Source organism: Phaseolus vulgaris, chromosome 1 (assembly GCF_051622355.1).
Source record: "Phaseolus vulgaris cultivar YP4 chromosome 1, ASM5162235v1, whole genome shotgun sequence".
Taxonomy (NCBI): Eukaryota; Viridiplantae; Streptophyta; class Magnoliopsida; order Fabales; family Fabaceae; genus Phaseolus; species Phaseolus vulgaris.
This window is the reverse complement of record NC_143498.1, coordinates 38,655,034-38,664,725: the sequence shown is the minus strand read 5'-3', so window position 1 is coordinate 38,664,725 and position 9,692 is coordinate 38,655,034.

Below are 9,692 nucleotides of genomic sequence, written 5' to 3'. Positions count from 1 at the left end.
TTGAATGTTCTTTAAATGATTTCCAACTGAATACGCTCCTTCATTAAATGCTTTGTCCAATCTTTAGAAAATATAAATAGTTTGTTTATGTTTTCAAAGAAAGGAGAGAAACAAATTTGAGTTTTTCAGTTGAGAAAGAATTGATTCAAGATTTGAACATTCACATCAAAGCTTTGGGTTTTCTAAGAGAGTGGAATAAGATTGCATTTGTATTGATTTTAGATTGTTCTGTAAACAAGTGTAATCTCTTCTCAACCTTCTCTATTTCTGGTGTTGTGTTTCCAAGGAGTGTTGTGTGCTCTTGAGGTGGTCAAGATCAATACTCTTGGTGTGTGATTTGCCAAAGTGGGTGTGATTCTTGAAGGGTTCAAGGTCACTACTTTGGTGGATTGTGTGTTGTAATATGGTTTGATTACTTAGTCGATTACCCAGTGGTTTTCTAGGGACTGGATGTAGCTCTTGGTTTAAGAGTGAACCAGTATGAACTGTCGGTGTATCTTTCTCTTACCCTTAAACTCATTTACATTCTGCTTTTAGCTTTACTGGTATAAACAACCGATTGTTTCGCAGAAACAACTGATTGTTTTTCTGCTGCTTTGCTGTTTTATTGCTCTTGTTCTTGGCTAACCTGATTTTTGTTCTGGATTCATACAAAGAATTTTGTTAAACTTTAAAAAGATTTCAAAAACCTCTCTTAAACAATTCAACCCCTCTCGTTTAAGGCCATATATTTTAACAATTGGCATCAAGAGCTTGGTACTTGAAAAATATTCAAGTTTGATCCTAAAATCTTTTTTCAATGGCTGAAAAACTACCTTTTGGGGAGGGTGCCTCAATTAACAGGCCACCTTTGTTCTGTGGTTTGAATTATCAATTTTGGAAATTTGGAATGAAAATCTTTGTTGAATCTCTTGGTAAAGGAATTTGGGATGCAATTGAAAATGGCCCTTTTATTCCTAAATTTGAAAAGGATGGATCTTCTATTGAAAAACCTTGGTCACAATGGTTTGATGCTGAAAATAAAAAGGCCAAGTTTGATTGCATTGCCAAGAATATCATAACCTCTGCTTTGAATTCAGATGAATTTTTCAGGATCTCACAATGTGCATCGGCTAAGGAAATGTGGGATACTCTAGAAGTCACCCATGAAGGAACAAATGATGTAAAGAGAGCTAGGAAACATACTCTAATACAAGAGTATGAGATGTTTAGAATGCTAATGGGAGAATCAGTTGCTGAAGTACAAAAGAGATTCACTCACATCATCAACCATCTAATGAGCCTTGGAAAAAACTTTGATAAAGAGGAGCTAAACATCAAGATTCTCAAGTGTCTTGATAGATCTTGGCAACCTAAGGTAACGACAATCTCTGAATCAAAGGACTTAACATCCTTGACTACGACTTCCTTGTTTGGTAAGCTTAGAGAACATGAGTTGGAGATGAATAGACTCAATGTTCAAGAAAGTGAGGACAAGCATGTAAGGAACATTGCCTTGAAAGCTGGAAAGCACAAGAAGAAGCAAGATTCAAGTGAGGAAGAAAATCTAAGCTTGTTGTCCAAAAAGTTTAACAAATTCTTGAAGAGAAATCGCAACAAAGAATCCAACAAAGAAAGGTATGGAAACAAGAAAACTAGTGATTTCAATTCTAACAATTATACCTGCTTTGGTTGAGGTGAACAAGGGCATATAAAAGTTGATTGCCCAAATAAAGAAGGCAATGAAAAGAATTCAAGCAATAAGGAAAAGAGAGGGAAATCAAAAAGAGCATATATTGCTTGGGATGAAAACGAAGTCTCCTCATCAAGTGAAGATGAAAAAGCTAATCTTTGTTTAATGGCAGAAGGAGATGATGATTCAAGCAGCTCAAGCAGTGTAAGTTCTTGTGCTTCCTTAAGTGCTGAAAATTATAGCCAACTACTTCAAGCTTTTAAAGAAACTCATGAAGAAACTAACCGATTGGCTCTCCCAAACAACCGATTGAAAGAGTTGAATAACTGGCTTGAAAATAGAGTCAAGACACTTGAAGAAGAATTGGAAAAGTAAAAAAATGATTTTAAAAATCGTGAAATGCATTGCAAAAACTCTTCTCATTTGTGTAACTCTAAAGTTTTGTGAAAAATGTAAAACTCTTGAGAGTAAAGTCCACTACCTTGTAAAAATTGTGGATAAACTTTCAAAGGGTAAATCCAACTTTGAAACTGTCTTAGCATCCCAAAAATGTGTTTTTGGAAAATCTGGTTTGGGGTTTTATCCTCAAAACAAGAAAAATGGGATGTCAAAGCCTTTTTCAAAAGTGTCAGAAAAACAACCGATTGAAAGATCGAAACAACTGGTTGTTACATGCTTTTATTGCATGAAAAGAGGCCACTCAGTTAGATTCTGTAAAATTAGGATATATTCTGTTCCTAAAGGTATTTTACAATGGATTCCCAAAGGTTAGGTCTCAAATGATAAAGATAAATCAAAAGGACCCACATTTGTAAGGGGTCCAAATCTTGTTGCTTGAATTTATTGTGTTGCAGGGATTCTAAAAAGAAGCACGAAGTCTTGAGTTATCTGATCAAGCTTTTGGAAGAAAAGACTTCTGTCTGGAACTGAATTAAGGTTCTGTACCAGCTCAAGGTGTCTTGACAGCCAAAAAGAAGACTTCTTGATCATAAGTAATGACTCACTAAAGGGACTTCATGACAAAAGGATAAGAACTTCTTTGTTTTTTTTTTCTTTTATTTTTATTTCATGTTTAAATCGTCATCTATGTGTGTATGGTTAATTACATTTCAATTCTTCTCTGCTTTTGTTTCAATTTTTAAAACAGTGTTGCTGTTGCAGAAAAACAACCGATTGTTTCTTCTCTGACAACACTGTGAAGAATTGATTTAATTTCTCTATAAATTCTATCTTTTACAGATTTCAATCTTAAAGGGATTTTGAGTCAATAAAGCTGTCTTTAAAGTATGATCTGGTTCTGAAGGAAGTTACATCTTGTCATAAAACGGAATATATTCCATATCTTGGAAATTCAAGTGCCTTTATGACTAGTCAAAGTCACATGTGATGACCATGTGTTTTTCTGCTCTAGACTGACGTTTTCTGTGCAAGGCTTGGACCAGTTTCTACCTCGAAGACTGAAACCCACTACCACCAAAAGATCAAAGAGGGATTTTGTTTTGCTATAAAATCTGTTGCAGCTATTTTCCTTCACAAAAACAACACATTGGCTCATCTCTTGCTACATCTCTTTCTCTCCTTGTGTGTGCCTTTTTCTCATTCTGTTTTCATGGATTCCACTCCTCCTACATAAAAGAGGATTAAAACCAGGGTTTTGAGACCAGGAGGATGTCTTGAGGGCTAGTTTTCAGGAGATAATGAATTGATTGAGAAGTATCGCTTTGAAACAAGTAGAAAAGTGATAAACAACCCAAAAGTTGTCTCTTTTAGTTGGTTGAAAAGTCAAAAGCTGGATGAAGTGAGAAGCCTTCTCAAAGAACAACTGCTAAGAAGGTTCTTGGAGATGAAGGGGAATATATATCCGGATCCAATTCAGGTTTTCTACACAAATTTGAAGTTTGAAGGTAACAATCTTGTTTCTCATGTTAAGGGTGTAGATATGGAGATTACCCATGACGTATGGGATGCTGTAACTGGTTTGAAATATGTTGGGCTGAGAATCAATAAAGGAAACATTAGTGTGGTGGAAAACTTCAACAAAATTCAGTACTATAGAAGCTGTTTGAAGAATCCTCAAACTCAAATAAGGACTTGTTCTGTTGGAGGTTTGAAGTTAAATGAAAGGTTGTTAGCTCTCATTGTTACATGGATTTTAACACCTAGAGGAAGCAACCATTTTGTTTTAACTGAAGAAGATCTTGTCTATATCTATTGCATCATGAACAAAGTCAAGATCAATTGGATTCATATCATCAAGGAGCACATGCAAAAATCTATGAGGTTAAGTGATTATCATTATCCTTATGTTGTCTTGATTTCTAAGTTTTTACTCTATTTTGAAGTGAATCTTGAGGATGAAACATCTGAGTTGGTGAAATCAACACTTGAAGTGAACAATGGTTCACTAAGAAAGATGGGTTTTACCAAGATCAAAGGAAGATGGGTAAGCAAGGATGGTGAACATGGTGGTTCCTCAAGTGCTGCATAAGCTGAAAATGATGAAGAAGATCAAAATGGTGCTGATATGAATGTTCAAGATGCAGAACAACATGCAACTGATTTTGGTGCTGGGACAAGTGTTGGACATCAAGGAGATGGGACTCCTTCAATGACTTTGCAAAAAATCAAAGGAATCTTCATGATCTTTATGTTTCAAACTTACAAAACTTTGACAATAGATTCCAAAGCATGGATACAAGGTTTCAAACGCTTGATGAACAGATTGAAGTTGTTCATAATCAAATCTTTGAGCTGCAGTATGGAAAGGAAGACTGAAGAAAAACAACCGGTTGATCTATCGAAACAACCGATTGTTAAGCTTGTATGTCAAGGCTTTATTGTTTTTTATTTTTGTATTTCCTTATTCTGAATTATTCTATCTTATCTCTTCCAGACGGGGTTAGGCAAAGCTATCGTGGGTGGACAACTATTAGATGTGAAATAACGGTGGTGAACTTCCCCGTTATTACCTTCATCTTTTGTAACTTATCGAATAGATGATCATTATATATATATATATATATATATATATATATATATATATATGATTGTTTTCCCTTTCTGAGCTTACCATTCTATATATATATGTGTATGAATGCTTTCCTTTCTGACTTTGGCTGAATTGTATATCTTGAAACGATTTTGACAACTAATCGCACGCCATCGATTGCCCATACCTATGTAGCACGATCCTCTTGTAAAAAATTGCTTTGTACGTACTCCCTAAAGGGAGGTTTCGCTTCTACTCTTGGAATCTTACCAAGGGAAGACTTCACTCCCACCCTTGGTATCTTACCAAGGGAAGACTTCACTGAGGTTTACTGTTCCCGCTCTTGGTATCTCACCAAGGGGAGGTTCGTTATGAACCCTGATTGTTCCCACTCTTGGTATCTTACCAAGGGAGAGGCTCGTTATGAGCCCTGATTCGTTAAGAACCCTGTTTGTTCCCGACCTTGGTGTCTTACCAAAGGGGGAAGTTGATATGATTCCAATAACAAGATAGAGATGTCTCATAGACATTTCATGGAATCAACTTGAGTTGGAATAGGAATAGGCACTTTTCTAGAATTGGATCAATGTTCTTTCATTCAAGAACTCACCAAAACTTGAGCCACAAGCCAAAACTCATGTAGAAACCTATTTCTTGTCAAATGAACCGATTAAAATGCACAAGAACTCAATTGAACCGATTAAAATGACTTACAATTGAAAAGAACCGAACAAAAGTATGAAAGAAATTAAATGAACCTATTAAAACAGTAAAGAAAGAAGATGAACCGAACAAAAGTGCAAGAAAAGACCGAAGACATGTTTTAAGAGTTCATATGGACATGGAGATGAAAGAAATAGATGGAAAATAGAGAAGACTTATGTGGTTGAAGAACTTGGTTGATGAACACGCCACTTGAAGTGTGATTGTTCCAAGATAAGTGTGAATTGTCGCCACTTGAGGAAGCACGACACTCAAGATGAGACTAGGAAGAGGAGAAGACAAATCTCACTCACTCAATCACCAATTTGGGAGAGTTTCATTACTTCAAAAATCAATTCTGTATTTAGAAGGACCCAAGCCCTCCTTATATAGGAGAAAGACCGGTCATGAAGTTTACAAAGCTTACACAACAAGCTAACCAAAGGTCCCTTGCATGCTACCCACTTCTAGCGCCTATAGTGTGATCTATGAAGGGCCAATCTACTAGAATGTTCTAAAACTAATATCTAAAGATGCCTTTACATAAGAGGTGTCTTTAGGTTTCCCTCTTTGAACCTACCTAAACACTATTCTATATTATTTACAAATTTATACAAAAGAAACTATAAAGAGAGATATTAATTGAAGCCTATTATTGAGTCCTCTTTTGGCTTTAGGCTTGGTCCTCTCTTTATTTTAATTCTTCTTTAATATTTGAGAAGACTAGAAGGAAGAACTTCAAATGTGTGGGTGAATGACCTCTTTCTTCATTAATAAAAGCCTCTCCTATGTGATCTCCATCAGAAGTTCACTAGGAACCATGATTCATTACGAACCCTGTTTGTTCCCGACCTTGGTGTCTTACCAAAGGGGGAGGTTCACTAGGAACCCTGATTCATTGTGAACCCTGTTTGTTAGCACGATATATTGCAAGCATATTTTTCAAATAACTTTTATTGGGCGACCTCATTAAAAAACCTTGATAAGGGAAAAAAAGTGTCCCTTTGAACATTCGAACTGCATACAATAGTATGATTAATTGAAATAAAATTTGAGATTGACCCATTCCATATTCGGAGGATGGTCCCGCCTTCCAAGGTCTCGAGTTTATACGCTCCGTTCCCAAGCACCTCTATTACGCGGAATGGGCCAGTCCACTTGGGAGACAACTTGTTCCCAACTGGTAGGGGTGAGCCTTTCACATTACCAAGTCGGCGACTTGGAACTGTCGAGGTTTCAACTTGAACTTGTGCTTATACTCCACCCTCCTCTTCAAGGCCTCGACCTTGATGCACACTTCCTCCCTAACTTCGTTGAGCAGATCTAAGTTTACCCTTCTTTCTTCGTTAGACTCCTCGGCCACGAAGTTCTGGAATCGAGGTGAACTCTCTTGGATCTCGACGGGTATCATGGCATCTGATCCATACACCAGGCTAAAAGGTGTCTCCTTGGTGGTGGATTGGGGAGTGGTATGGTAAGCCCACACAATTCTAGGAACCTCGTCTGCCCAAATTCCCTTGGCTTTCTCCAGTCTTCTCTTTAAGCCCCTAAGTAGGACTCTGTTGGCAGATTCGACCTGTCCATTCGTCTAGAGGTGCTCTACTGAGACGAACACCTACTTGATGTCGAGCTCTATGCATAGTTTGCCTAGCTGCTGACTTGCGAACTGGGTGCCATTGTCAGATACGAGCCGCTTTGGAATTCCAAAACGACAAACTATGTTCTTCCACACAAAGGGTTGAACCTTGTGGGTTGTGATCTGTGCGACAGGCTCGGTTTCTACCCACTTGGTGAAGTACTCGATGGCTACTACCAGGTACTTCATCTAATGAACTGCTAGAGGAAACAGACCTAGGATGTCAATCCTCCATGTGTTAAAAGGCCATGGGCTGTGGATCGATCGCAACTCCTCCGGGGGTGCATGATGCCAATCGACGTGCTGTTGGCACTGCTTGCACCTCTACGCGTACCTCGTGCATTCCTCCCTCATGGTTGGCCAGATATATCCTGCTCGAACAGCCTTTGATGAAAGATCTCGTCCACCGATGTGACTCCCACAAATACCTTCATGGAGTTCAGCCATGATATGCGTGCACTGCTCACCACTCACACAGGACAGGATAGGGTGAGTGAAGCCATGCCTGAATAACTTCCCATCAACCAGTGCATATATGCCCGCGTTCTTCTTAACGATCATGGCCTCCGCTAGCTTTTGTAGGAGTAGACCATCAGCCAGGTAGCGCCTGTAGGGTGTCATCCAAGTTTCACCTTCATCGACCAGGCAAACATGCAACGATTCTCCCACTGACAAGTTGTATGCACTTATCTTGGGTACCCTCAACGCTTCCTGGGTCAACGACCGGTGACCTCTCCTTTCTCCCTCGTGAACGCTTACCCGCTGGACCACTTCTGCACGACCTGTGGTAGTCCTGGATGCCTTTAAGGTTTCCTGGATAACTGTCCTCTGTTGGCTTCCCCTGCCTGAGCTAGCAAGCTTAGCCAACAAGTCAGCTCAGGCATTTTGTTCTCTGGGGACGTGTACCAACTTAAACACAATGAAAGTATTTTTCAAGAGCATGACGTACTTTAGATACGCGACCATCTAGGGGTCCTTGGCCTGGTACTCGCCAATAACTTTCCCAGTTACTAGTAGCGAGTCGCTCTTCACTAACAAGCTTCCATTGCCCATCTCCTTGGCTAGCAACATTCCTGCAACCAAGGCCTCTTACTCAGCTTGGGTGTTGCTAGCCTCTAAGATGATACCAGCTCCACTGTCTTGCTGATTAGAGGACCTGTCCACAGAGAGGACCCACTGGAAACCTCCACTGTCTTGGTGCGTAGCTACCGAGGAGAGCTTTACCCCAAATTCAGCATAAACTTGACCTTTATAGGTCACCTCAGCTCATACTGTACGTTGAATTCGGAAAGCTCGACTGCCCAACGCACCATCTGACCCGCCACATCAGGCTTCTGCAAACCCTTGCGGATGGGAAGTTCGGTCATTATTATCACCGTGAAACTATGGAAATAATGGTGGAGCCTTCGTTCTGCAAATACTACTACTAGAGTCGCCATCTCAATGGCCTGGTAGTGCACCTCGGGCCCCTGTAGTACCTTGCTCACAAAATATATAGGCCTATGGACACGATCCTGCTCCTGAACTATAACCGAGTTGATCGTCCGCTCCGTAATGGCGAAATACAGGCGGAAGGGGTACCTGACAGTGACTTGCATAACACCGGAGGGCTTGCCAGGTACTCCTTTAGCTTCAACAACGATTCTTCACACTTGTTTGTCCATACAAACCTGTTGTTCCTCTTCAGACTCTTGAAATAGGGATGCCCCCTGTCTTCTCCTGCTAATACAAATCGGGACAGAGCGACCATTCGTCCTGTCAGCTATTGCATCTCCTTCATCGAGGTCGGGCTTCTCATAGCTATGATCGTCGCACACTTTTCGGGGTTCGCCTCTATTCCCCACTTGGTGAGGAGGAACCCCAAGAATTTCTCTGCCTCCACCTCGAACACACACTTTTCGAGGTTTAGCTTCAACTTATACTTGGCTATCGTGGTGAATAGCTCCTCTAGGTCGGCGATGTGTTGGTCCTTTTTCTGGGTGGTGACGACCATATCGTCCACATTTGCCTGCACGTTTTGCCCTATCATAGGAGCGAACACCCTGTCCATAAACCTTTGATAGGTCACGCCAACGTTCTTGAGGCCAAAGGGCATCACCTTATAGCAATAGTTGGAGAGCTCTGTCATGAATGTTGTTTTGCATTCGTCTCTGGGATGCATCTGAATCTGATTATTTCCTGTGAAGGCATCCATAAAACTTAGAAGTCTGCAGCCTGACGCGCTATCCACCAGAGCGTCGATGCTGGGCAACGGATACGAATCTTTCAGACAGACTTTGTTCAAATTCGTGAAATCGACGCACATCCTCCACTTTCCATTGGCCTTATAGACCAACACCACGTTTGCTAACCACTCAGGGTATTGGATCTCCCTTATGTGGTCAACACTCAACAACGTTTAAGTCTCTTGCCTGATGACCAAGCGTCTTTTGTAATTGAATTTCCTCCCCCTCTAGCGTACCGGCTGGACCTTTGGATCCATCGTGAGGTGATGGCACAAGAAATCAGGGTCGATGCCAGGCATTTTGACGCAGACCACGCAAAGGCGTTCAGGTGCCGTGTTATCACCTCGGTGATCTAGTCCTGTGTTTCCTGGCCTAGAGATTTTCCAAGTTTGAACTTCTTTCCCCCGATCTCCTTTTCCAGCACCTCACCTGCAAGCTCAAGTTGCCTCTCCCAGGCCATCTCTACCC